We start from the raw sequence: 13375 nt of genomic DNA, 5'->3' as shown, positions 1-13375 counted from the left end.
AAGCTATAAACCTGACCTTCCTTTGAGCTAGTTGAGAATCTGGAGCATTACATTTGTTGGTTCCATTAAACTCTCAAAATGGCCAGAAAAAAAGAACTTTCATGTGAAACTCGACAGTCTATTCTTGTTCTTAGAAATGAAGGCTGCTCCATGCGAGAAATTGCCAAGAAACTGAAGATTTCCTACAACGGTGTGTACTACTCCCTTCATGGGAGAGCACAAACAGACTCTATCCATAGTAGAAAGATCAGTGGGAGACCCCGCTGCACAACTGAGCAACAAGACAAGTACATTAGAGTCTGTAGTTTGAGAAATCAATGCCTCACAGGTCCTCAACTGGCAGCTTCATTAAATAGTTCATGCAAAACGCCAGTGTCAACATCTACAGTGAAGAGGCGACTCCGGGATGCTGGCCTTCAGGGCAGAGGTAAAGAAAAAGCCATATCTGAGACTGGCTAATAAAAGGAAAAGATTAATATGGGCAAAAGAACACAGACATTGGACAGAGGAAGATTGGTAAAAAGTGTTATGGACAGACGAATCCAAGTTTGAGGTGTTTGGATCTCACAGAACATTTGTGAGACGCAGAACAGAAGGAGGGCAGGGCATTGAACTGGCCCCATACCCCTTACACATACACAGAAGATCTGGGGTCAGTTCTCCAAGATGTTTGACACAACCTCTTGCTGAGACACTTCATAACCTTCGTACAAGTGATGAGAAGAAGTGATGAAGGCGATGGGCAGTCACCAGATACTGATGATGGAGGCGATTGGCGATCACCAGATACTGATGATGGAGGTGACAGGCGGTCACCAGATACTGATGGAGGCAACGGGCAATCACCAGATACTGATGAAGGAGGTGATGGGCGGTCACCAGATACTGATGATGGAGGTGGAGATAAGCTCTCACCAATACACCAAATACAGATGATGGAGGCGATGGGCATTCACCAGATACTGATAGGATTCACAATTCTCTTTTGTTCATTCACTTTGCATTTTGTTAGTTGATAGAAATATACGATTAACCTGCTTCTTATTCTGCAGCATTTTTCAACCTACAACATTTTCACAGTACTGTATGTTGGCAGCTGTGATATCATATTATTTGTGACACCACAATATTGTTATCAATTGTTATTACATGTTATCATCTATTAAATAATTATATCATTTGTGACATTCTAGAATAATTTGTGACAAGTCTACATAACACTGAAAAATGTAAAAGGTGGATTTTTATTTTAATTAAAAGGCAATTACAAACTTAGAGAACCAGAGCAGTTAAAACATAACTATCACCAGATAGCGCCAAAATCATTTGCTCTGACACAGTACATGTAGAATCGCCAATGCTCTAGAAAATTCTTACATTTTGTGATGCCTAGAACAGAATTTGGAGGGATGAGAACAGTTTTTTCTGTTGTTGTTTGGTGCGTCATGCATGGCTTTAGTAATATACTGGTTGCCACTCGCTTTTTACAGACTTCTGAGCAGAAAATCTCCAACACAATGCTATGATGTTTCTCCCTATATCACTGCACATATTTGCAGATTTGCCATGAAGAACGCTAAGTAGCTGAATGACAACTCCCGTGGGATCTATAATGGAAGCCATTGTGGCTGTCAGACAAACTTCCTGGAACAAATTAAACTCTGAAAACTTTTTGGAAGAGGAAGATTTAAGGATATATATTTCTATTTTAGAGGTAAATGCTTTTTTTTAAAAATTTTATTTTTACCTATAAAGAATAAGATCCAGTGGATTCCGGAGGATCCTCCAGAGGAATAATTATCGCGCCATGAGAATTTGTTTAGCAAAACCAGTGACCTAGTTGCCAGAAAACATCTATGAGAAGAGAGGAAAATGCAGGAAATGATGGATGTTAATGTCTCCCAGGCTCAGGATGCAGAGCGCAGCTTTTCTGCCCAATTACTGCTTTATATGTTGTGTAATTCATGAACTTTCCAGTCATGACAAAGGGTTAAATCCTGGCACCGAACCACTGACTGTAACATGAGAGAAGAGAAGGGGCTCGGGATTACAGCACAAGCCAAGGTATATGGACCACAGGTCTGTACACAGCGTCCAACGCATGAAAAGTCACAAAAGGGAAACATGAATGTCGTAAGATACAATGTAGTTCCAAGTATGAAGCTGAGAAAACCAATATCAGATCATCCGTGTATCTGAAATGGAGCTAAATCAGTCCAATATCAAACTAATCCATACATTAGAGATGATCAGAAAAAATTTCAAGATCCTGGTCGAGCGGCTACACTAGGCGTCCATGACCGCCAGAACAGTGCCCTGCGAGCCATCATCACCAGCACCTCTTCTGATTGATAGGCTAAGTGTGATGTCATGCGTGAGTCACACCGCCATGATGATGTCATGTTGGTCCTACTACAGGAGAGGCACTGGGGATGGCGGAAGTTCAGAGGAGCTTCACAAGGTTCTACTCCGGAAGCCAGAGACTACCAAGATGGCTGTTGGCTGGAGCTAATATCTGATATCTTTCTACTTAATCTATCCAATATCTTTCTCTCTATTTATCCATCCAAATGTAAATTCCATATCAAGGTTCCTAAGAGCACAGTGGCCTCCGTAATCCTTAAATGGAAGAAGTTTGGGACCACCAAAAGTCTTCCCAGACCTGGCTCTACAGCCAAACTGAGCAATCATAGGAGAAAAGCCTTGGTGAGAGATGTAAAGAAGAACCCCAAGATCACTGTGACTGAGATCCACAGATGCAGTAGGGAGATGGGTGAAAGTTCCACAAAGTCAACTGTCACTGCAGCCCTTCACCAGTCGGGCCTTTATGGCAGAGTGGCCCGACAGAAGCCTCTCCTCAGTGCCAGACATATGAAAGCCCGCATATTGCTAAAAAAACACATGAAAGACTCCCAGACTATGAGAAATAAGATTCTCTGGTCTGATGAGACAAAGATAGAACTTTTTGGTGATAATTCTATGTGTGGAGAAAACTAGGCACTTTTCATCACCTGCCCAATACAATCCCAACAGTGAAATATGGTGGTGGCAGCATTATGTTATGGGGGCGTTTTTCAGCTGCAGGGACAGGATGACTGGTTGCAATTGAAGGCAACATGAATGCGGCCAAGTACAGAGATATCCTGGATGAAAACCTCTTCCAGAGTGCTCTGGACTTCAGACTTGGCCAAAGGTTCACCTTCCAACAAGACAATGACTCTAAGCACACAGCTAAAATAACAAAGGAGTGGCTTCAGAACAACTCTGTCACCATTCATGACTGGCCCTGCCACAGTCCTGACCTAAATCCAATTGAGCATCTCTGGAGAGACCTGAAAATGCCTGTCCACCAACGTTCACCATCCAACCTGACGGCACTGGAGAGGATCTGTAAGGAAGAATGGCAGAGGATCCCCAAATCCAGGTGTGAAAAACTTGTTGCATCATTCCCAAGAAGACTCATGGCTGTACCTAGCTCAAAAGGGTGCTTCTACTCAATACTGAGCAAAGAGTCTGAATACTTATGACCATGTGATATTTCAGTTTTTCTTTTTTAATAAATTTACAAAAATTTCTACATTTCTGTTTTTTTTTAATGAGAAAAAAATGAACTTTTTTGAATTTACCAAATGGCTGCAATGAAACAGAGTGAAAAATTTAAAGAGGTCAAAATACTTTACATACCCACTGTATATTCTCTGTATTTTCATCATATCTGTGTTATCTGTCACTTATTGATGTTAATTTCTCATATCGATGTGATTATTCTGAGTGTGGTGACTGTATTTAGCTCTACTGGTTTTTATTAATAGGAGTTGTGCAAATCCAGTGCAATACATGTATGCACAGGAAAAAAGGACATCTAATTTATCCAAACTCTTTAGAAAGCTCAGATTTTCCTGTCTGATATTATATATTTTATCAGTAGGAGCCGTGCCGGGGTTAACTGAGGACCAGAGAGTCATTTTTCATATTCAGAACTTTCTGTTAGGATATAGAAACTGCAGTCCCGTAAAGAGACTGAACCTGAAGGATGCCAGGTACATTCAGTGTATGCCACTGACAGCTCTTTCATTATTATTTTCATGTACAGGATGTAAGACCAATGCCTTCAATACTCCACAGAGGATCATAAAATATTAGTCAGAAAAATCTACTAATTAGGACGAACGAAACTCGCCTGTCCTAAATTATAGACATTAGCACTACTGTAGTGTAAGAGATACAGAAACTTTCCACATCCAGAGATTGCACAAATTTGATTACTGAAACTACATGTACAGGAGTGATAGATAGATAGATAGATAGATAGATAGATAGATAGATAGATAGATAGATAAGAGATGGATAGATAGATAGATAGATAGGTAGATAGATAAATAGAGATACATAGATAGATAGATAAGAGATGGATAGATAGATAGATTAGATAGATAATATATAGATAAATAATAGATGATAGATTGATTGATAGATAGGTAATAAATAATAGATAAATAGATAGATAATAGATAGGCAGATAATAGATTTATAGATTTATGTAGTTATTAGATGTTTATCTTTTTTATGCATAAGGATTACATTTAATTTCAATTTAAGGGAACAGCAATGGGATCAACATCTACCCCATCATAATATTCTGTTTGGAAATATTATATGTCACATATAGATTCAATTTTATGCAGGGTCAGTTTGAAGAGGATGAACAGCAACAAGATAGGTGAAGACAATGACATTTATAAGGATGACATTGAAAAGTCAAAGATCCAAGCAAAAACTGAAGATTGAGGAGCAGTATTTATTGAGTGTCATGATGCCTCATGATAGTATCACTACACTTCTACAGGTATTACTGGTGGCATTTCTACTATAGAAAGATATTAGATAACCAATATTTATCTCATATTGATTTATCATATAGATATCATTTTTAGGCAGGGTCAATGGAAGGAGGATGAGCAGCAAAAAAGATAGATTGAGGCAATGATCAAAAAGACATAGCCATACTGTAATATCACTACAACTAGTCGTACTAATGGCATTTGTTGGAAATTTTAGTTAGAACTATTAATATTGAGTCAGACCCGTAAACTATACAAATCCTTATTATTTCAAATACAGATAAGCACTTGATTACATACATATAAGGATTAATTTTACCTTCAATTTTTGGGGACAGCAATGGGAGCAACATCTGCACCATCATAAGACTCTGTTAAAACATCTTATGACAGTGATATGTAGATTGCATTTTTTGTCAGGGTCAAGTGAAAGAGGATGAGTAGCAATAAGATTAATAAAAGCAAAGACAAAAATTATGCAGTTGACATTGAAAACTCAAAGATCAAAACTGGTCATTCACGACAAGCTGGATTATACTGTAGGTTCTGACTAGATCCCTTGTCTGAGGATCACTGATACTGGTATTACTCATGGGATTTCCCATGATATCAGTAATAACTTAATATTGAGTCACATTAACTGTACAACTCTGATAATTGGATATATAGATGCAGAACCTTTAAAGATATAGATAGATAGATAGATAGATAGATAGATAAAGCAGACGAGAGCTATAGATTAAATGTTTAAATAGATGCCGACAAGATAACTAGAAGATAGATATATATAGTATATATAAAAGAGAGTACACAATGTCTTAAAATACACATTAGGTTTTCACGTTATTTGTTTCATATGCTTGTATCTCACATCTATCTACCCATCTGTCTCATATATGGAACAGATATGGGGGCAACTTTTACTCCATCCTAAGCCAAAATCTATTGGGGTATTGGAATAGAAGAATAGAATGTTTTGGAAAATGGATACATCGTACAGATAAGATTTTTTTTGGGGGGGTGTAAGGAGAATAGAAAGGGGAAGAAGATGAGATATAACAAAAAGAATAGAAGCAATGACAAATATTATGAAAATTATGTAAAGAAGCCTAAGATTCAAGATGAAAAAAGAAAATGCAGAAGGATCAGTATTTATAGGGTCTGACTGGTGCCCACATCATAGTATCACTACTACTAGTATTATTCCTCACACTTCTAATGTGAGCAGTTGTAACTATTAATAACACTCAGATCCATGTTACAAGGTGCTCCATAATCTCATTAGAATTATTGTGACTTCCACTAGTATATTGTTGTACATAATTCACCTCCATCTGCTGCAATAACCTTTTAATTGGCCTAGTCAGGTGAGTGTACCTACCGACGACACCTGTCTTTCCGGGGCACAATACTTTAGAGATGGCAGCACTGAGCTCCGACAGATCCAATGTTACATTTCACCCAAATCACTAACCATTAACGAAAAAAAAAGATTTCAGAATATTTAAAACAAAAAATGTTTCTTACTTTTACATGATTTTTGTAAAGTTAGGTGAACTAAAATGGCCAATATTAAGTATTCACCCCACTTTCTTTGACATCTTCCCCCTGCTCAGTTATGCCCCTTTGTTATTCCAGGACTTTAAAAAAGCTGGGGGTTTTTCTCTCCAGATCTTTTGACCTCTTTGCAGTCCCAACACTTAATATTGCAGTGAGCCGTGTGTGTTCGCCGCGCGCCTCTGCCGCTGCAGCGCTCACATCTGGTGCTGCGAACATGGGATCTTCCCGATATAATGTGAATTTACTTTAAAACTGTTAAAGGAAACAAATAAAGCAATTTTGTGGTTAACAGTTAGAGGCTGAAATCCAAGCGATCTCCGTAAACATACACCCCGGCCTGCGAGACTTGGAAACCATGTCTGTGCGTGGCCACGATTAACCCTTCCTGCTCCAGCCAGCAGTGGAAAAAGACCCGGCCATCAGATACACTGTCACAGTGGGTACTGCTACAATCGCTCACTTCTATACAGATGTAGCAGAGCTGAACATGGCTTTTAACCAATGGGATAGAAAAAGGGAAGATTACATAGTAAAACTGTTTTCGGTTCTGTGCAAAAGCACCTTGCTGTCAAAATTACAAACTCAGCTCTGCTTCATATTGTACATAATTCACACTGCAGAAAGCAGTGTTTCGTTTTTACATTACTCCCGACCTGTCACATCTTTACCTGCAGAGCTAATGACTTGTCTGAATGAACTGGTACAGGACAGTTACAACATGAACATATGTAGCAGAGCTGAGTTTGTATTGGAGCAGAGAGGAGTTTGGTGAAGCGCAAATGGAGCCATAGTTTATCATACTGTTTAGCAAAGTGGAGAGCGGAGTTTGTCAGATGAACTGAGGCCAACAGTTAACTATAACTAGAGGTCATGAGCAGATGTAGCAGTGCTAGTTAGCACAGCTGAGTTTGTCATTTAGCACAATGCATTGTGATATCACAAAGTATAAAACTTTACTTACTATTGCACGCTCCCCAACCTCTGCTACATCTATACAGTTAATTTCACAGTATGTTTATGTGTACAGTAAATGGAAAGGTGGAAAAATGTCACCAGCTGCGCAGGAGTGGCGGTGATGGTTAACGTGCGTCACTTACCTTCTCGCCGCCCGGAAAGGTTTCGTGTCGCAGCCTCGTCCGACTAACGCTGGTCTCAGGCAGCAGATGCGGCAGTCGCCTCTTCCTCCAGAGCTCAGCCCCTCTGCTGTGGCTTTCTGCCCACCGACTTTTGCTTAGCAGCCAAGGAAACTTTCTCTAAAGGGGGAACGAGAGCCAGAAATTGCTTTGAAACGAAGACACAGAGAGGACGAGGGCGGAAGGGAAGGTTCTTGTCTCAGTTTGTTCTATAAAAAAAAAATTGCAAAAAAAAAAATATATATTTTTTTTTATTTTGAAAATTGACAACACATGCCTGCTGGATGGAGCAGAGGCCTAGTAAACAACCCATCCTCGATGATGCAGGAAACAGCCAAGATAACAGGAATAGTGACTAAAAAACATGTGTTTTGGATGGAAAGTTGACCCCCTCCCCACCGGCAATTTTTTTTTTCTTTTGCCGCCGCAAATGTGAACGTTGGAGTCACGATGCAAATTTATTACTGGACGAAACAATAAATCCAAAATTGCAAAATAACATAAGTTAGCATTTGCACCCCCTTCCTCTACCACCCAAACAATAATGACAGCGTCTAATAAGCATCTGCCCCTGGGGGGTGCACACATGCCAGAGTTGCAGTTATAATACAATCCAGGATGAGCCTCGTCATCTTTCCGTCCGTTGACATCTGTCTATTTTCATGGCGTTATTTATTTCTATAGAGAGGGTTCTGGAGCTGCAGGATCCCTATTCACGCTCATGGGGTGCAGATTGGTATTTGATCCGGATTACAGAGCAGAAGCAACGATGAAATCCGCGTCATGTCCGACCTGATACTGATCGTTTGAAAATCCTACTACAAAGTCAGGCCCCCCATAAACGTGAGACCAATGTCGCTGAGCCCGGTGATGTCGAAATGTTCAGCTGATGATACAATGTATATGGGGACAGCAGCCGACTGATGGTCAGGGAGGATGACGGTCACGCATGTCCGATTTCGGACTGCTGATTGCATTGTTTTCCGCCGATCTGTCTTTTTTCATTTTTCTCATGGAGATGATAAGAGCACTAGACCGATCGAGCTCCGGTGTATGGGAGAATCGGTTGAACGATTGGCCGACAGTCGTGTAATGTGTATGAGGGCCTCAGGCTATGCTCAAATGAACATTTCTTTGGCCGCCCCGTTGTGTTGGCTTTGCAGATGGCCGGACAAGGTTACGTGTCATTAAGACTAACACACAGACCGACCCCCGCCTGTGTGGACCGGTTGTGTGCTAACCACCTGCGGACCATTGTGTGACCTGACCGAAAATATATTAGTCTGACCATAGTGAACCAGGAGGCTCAGGATGGACATATCACCTGGTGGGCTTCCAGAGAGGGGCTTGTGCATTGCATAGAGTTGGGGGGGAAACAGACAGAAGAATTGGAACACGAACGCCCCAGTAACAATGTTGCATCTATACAAGCTTCTAGACTCGCACTTTACCTGGCAGGATTTATATTCTCCCTCCTCGGGACCCCCAGAGTCCAGTTAACCCATTCATCAGGGAATCATTTTATAGACCACAATAAACTCAGCTGAAGATGCTGCGATGGCAGCCAAGAAGCGAGCAGGACTGACACCAGTAGATCAAAGCCCCGGAGCAGTGGATCGACATCCCAGATCCGAATCTTCACCTCTGCTCATTATTTCCAGGTGTTGCCAGCGCTCGCTCCCCTCTGTGCGCTCACATGTGCAGTCGAGCTGGCAGGAAACAGACAATTGGCACCGAGTTAAAGATTTTACTTCTTCATTAAATACAGAGATAAAAAGAGGTCAAAGTAACCCCGATTCGTGCCAATAATGTCCTGGGCTGAGGCAGCACCCCCGGAGAGGCTGCTCTAATCAGGGGGCCGCTAACAAGAAACTCATTTTTCGCTAAATATTTCTGGGAAAATACAACTCATGGAATAAAACACGAAGGAGCAGAGAGATAACGCACACAACACCGCCTCCAGCCACAGTGCCTCCATAATGTCGATAGCCACAGTGCTCCCATATCAGAGACAACCACAGTGCCCCCATAACAGAGACAGCCACAGTGCCCCCATAACAGAGACAGCCACAGCTCCTCCATAACGTCGATAGCCACAGTGCCCCCATAACTGAGACAACCACAGTGCCCCCATAACAGAGACAGCCACAGTGCCCCATAACAGAGACAGCCACAGTGCCCCCATAACAGAGACAGCCACAGTGCCCCCATAACAGAGGCAGCCACAGCTCCTCCATAACGTCGTTAGCCACAGTGCCCCCATAACTGAGACAACCACAGCACCCCCCATAACTGAGACAGCCACAGTGCCCCATAACAGACAGCCACAGTGCCCCCAATACAGAGACAGCCACAGTGCCCCCATAACAGAGACAGCCACAGTGCCACCATAACAGAGACAGCCACAGCGCCCCCATAACATCAATAGCCACAGTGCCCCCATAATGGCAACCTTATCGTTGATGTGGCCTTCTGATCCCCTGATAAACCCCTCAGAATTTTCTAGGGGGGAAACGCGTCTAGTATTGATATGGGATGTTGTTACATTTAACTATGGATGGTGCCTGACTAAGGCCTGAACTTTACAATGGGAATCCCTGCCATTGAGCTGATGAACCTCAGTAGGATAACCAGATGAGTACATGATTACTGCACCTGGTTTACCTACATCTTTCATGGTGACATTTGATCTGTAGCCATTGTAGCTAAAATATTATGTGTTGATTCTGAAACTAGTATAGATACAGAGGATATTCCTGTTTGCCCCTCTTCCATATAGGACTACTTTTATCAGGAATAGTGTCAGATATCAAGCAGGAACATGGGATGCAGTCACGCACAGGGAGGTAGAGCAAGGGTTAAACAGGTTTATTTACAGGGGGATGTACTCCACACAGGGAATAAGGGATTGTAGGGTGATGGTAAGGAATGGGGCAGAACTGGGAGGATAGCAGGGTAGGTGAGGGATGAACGAGAGTTGAGTAATAAAGAAGTAAAACTTATCGGACTGTAGACTTCTGCTGTGAGGAAGTTCAGGTCTCAAACGGTGGCACCGGCAACAGCGGTGCGGGTCGTCTCGACGGAGTCTCTGTCAGGTGGGAATCCAATGGAGGCACCGACAACAGCGGCGCAGGTCGTCTCGTCGCAGTTTCTGTATGGCGGGCAGATTTCCCATACGTAATGATATCTGGCACAGTACTGAGTCCAAAGTTAGATTCCGCCGGAACGAGATTTCGCTCCGCAGTGTACACAAGTCCATAGTATTCAGGCTCTGGCCTAGCCGTCCGTCTCTATCTCTGCGTCGCACACTCAGTGGAGTCTCTGCCTTCAACTGGGGTAACCTCCTAGCGTGGAGGGTAGTGGGGAACTGACAATCGGTTGTCCACAAGGGGTGGACCTGAATGCAGGGGTCTGTCAAGTATGCGGTCACTCTTGGGAAGAGTGGGTGCTGTACTCACTGTCTTATAGTGTACGGCACCTGGCTTAGCTCTGTACGGATCCGCTCTGCTGGCATGGCTTTACATGGCTCTTCACTGCTGGCACGGCTCTGCTGGCACAGCTAATCCCCCCAGCACTACAGCTCCTATCCTGGACAGCAGAAGCACGGCCTGTCACAGGGCTAGCACTCTCTGGTGGGGGAAGCAGAGCGCTCTCTTCTCTGCTCTGCGCGCTTCACTTACTTGGCGCCAACACCTCCTGCAGCACATGCTTTTCCTTCTTATACCCTTGTCTGCGCGCTCTTTTTAGGCTCTCCCCGCCCCCTCCGGCCAGCAGGAAGCCCCGTCTCTCTTCTGCTTCCTTCCTGCAGCAGGGGAAGATCCGCCTCTCTCAGGCTTCCCCCCAGAAACAGAGAATGCAGCCCTCAGGCATGCAGGTACCCACGGTCCTGTCAACCTCCTTACAATAGGACAGCAGTTTTCACTTGCTTAATACACAATATTACTAGTGGGTCGCCACCAGCTCAACATTATTCATATTCTTCATGAGTAACAGGGTGTTTTGGGATATTTTACCTTGGTAGGGATTAATAGGGACACCAGGGAAAGTCACCAATGAGTGGGGGCGCCATACCGCAGAAACCAAGGGTGCCAACCTCCACTGTCAGCCAGGACTCAGTATAGTGACTTAATAGGGCCCAATAGGATACGTATAATTGTATATTTCCTTTTTCCCTGATTGAGACCCACTCCCTATATGTGTGTTTATGCTTATCTATAATTTGAAACATGATTTTAGCCTCGTTTAATTAAAACACCATAAATGCCAAGGAGATCTCCAAACAACACAATGAAGACCAACAAGGTCTCCAAACATCACCATGAAGACCAAGGAGATCTTCAAACACCATGAAGACCAAGGAGATCTCCAAACACCATGAAGACCAAGGAGATGTCTCTCCAGATGTTTTTTACTTACACACAAAAATTGTAAAGGTTTGTTTTTAGTGTGCCAAAAGACATGTGAGAGACTCCCCACATGTATGGAGAAAGGTGCTGTGGTCAGATGAGACCAAAATTGAACTTTTTGGCTTCCAGGGTAACTCTGTATCTGATACCAAACCAACACAGCTCAGCACTCCAAGAACACCATCCCCACAGCGAAACATGTTTGTGGCAGCATCATGCTGTGGGGACGTTTTTTGGCAGCAGAGACAGGGAAAATGGAGTTGAGGGGAAGATGGATGCTGCAAAATACAGGGATATTCTCGAGCAAAACCTGTTTGTCAGTGATTTGAGACTGGGATGGAAGTTTATTGTAAAACAAGACAATGACCCAAAGCATACTGCTAAATCAACGCTCGAGTGGTTTAAGGGGAAACGTGGAAATATTTTGGGGTGGCTGAGTCACAGCCCAGAGCTCAATCCAATGGAGAATCTGTTGTCAGACTTGAAGATTGCTGTTCACCAGAGGAACCATCCAAACTTGAGAAATGGGCAAAAAATCCCAATGGCCAGATGTGGTAAGCTCATAAAGACTTTCCCAAAGAGACTTGCAGCTGTAATTGTTAAAAAAGAGACTCTCCAAAGTACTGACTTTATGGGGGGGTGAATAGTTTTGCACACTGAAGTTTTCAGTTATTGTGTCCTATTTGTTGTTTGCTTCACAAGAAAAACAAAACCAAATGTTCCCAGTTGTTGGCATGTGCTTTACATGAATTGATGCAATTTGCAAGCCACTGTATGTCTGAGTTAAGAGGGCTTGTTCATTACTGGACAACCTTGTCTTAATCCCTTCAGTGCCCCATATAAAACAAACTATCTATCCTCCTCTCCCACAGCAGTGCTGTTTTTGGGATGTTAGTGCAGCTTTTCTCAGCGTGTCACAAGATATAATAATAATAATAATAATAATACATTTTATTTTTATAGCGCCGACATATTCCGCAGCACTTTACATTTCAGAGGGGATTTGTACAGACAATAGACATTACAGCATAACAATAATCACATACAGTAGATTATAACAAATACCAAGAGGAAAGAGGGCCCTGCTCGCAAGCTTACAGTCTATGAGGAGAGAGGTAGACACGAAAGGTGGGTGGTAACAGTTGCCCTGATTGTATGGACCAGCCATAATGTTAAGTGTGTAACAGTACAAACACAGAGGGCTAATGGATGCATAAAGCATGTGGGAACATGATGCAGGAAATCTGGTTATGGTAAAACTTTTGGCTGTGCCACATAGGGATAGATTAGGTTAATGTGTTGAGGCGATAGGCCAGTCTGAATAAATGCGTTTTCAGGGCACGCTTAAAATTGTGGGGATTGTGGACTAATCGTATTGACCTGGGAAGTGCATTCCAAAGAATTGGCGCGGCAAGTGTAAAGTCTTGGAGACGGG

At 42.6% G+C, this 13375-nt stretch overlaps 1 protein-coding gene across 1 annotated transcript in view; it reads right to left on the bottom strand.

Moving 5' to 3' along the window:
• The window catches only part of CDON (cell adhesion associated, oncogene regulated), a 122693-nt gene extending 115004 nt beyond the window's left edge, over positions 1–7689 (bottom strand). The window contains exon 1 of the mRNA XM_073584954.1: positions 7499–7689. The gene's annotated coding sequence lies outside the window, so the exon portion shown is untranslated. The remainder of the gene's footprint in view (positions 1–7498) is intronic.
• Positions 7690–13375: the final 5686 nt, after the last annotated feature.

The sequence above is a fragment of the Dendrobates tinctorius genome, unplaced genomic scaffold (genome assembly GCF_039654945.1).
Source record: "Dendrobates tinctorius isolate UK_male_01 unplaced genomic scaffold, ASM3965494v1 ptg000086l, whole genome shotgun sequence".
Classification (NCBI taxonomy): Eukaryota; Metazoa; Chordata; class Amphibia; order Anura; family Dendrobatidae; genus Dendrobates; species Dendrobates tinctorius.
The sequence above is the reverse complement of the archived record's forward strand: the minus strand, read 5'-3'. Positions and strand labels throughout refer to the sequence as shown.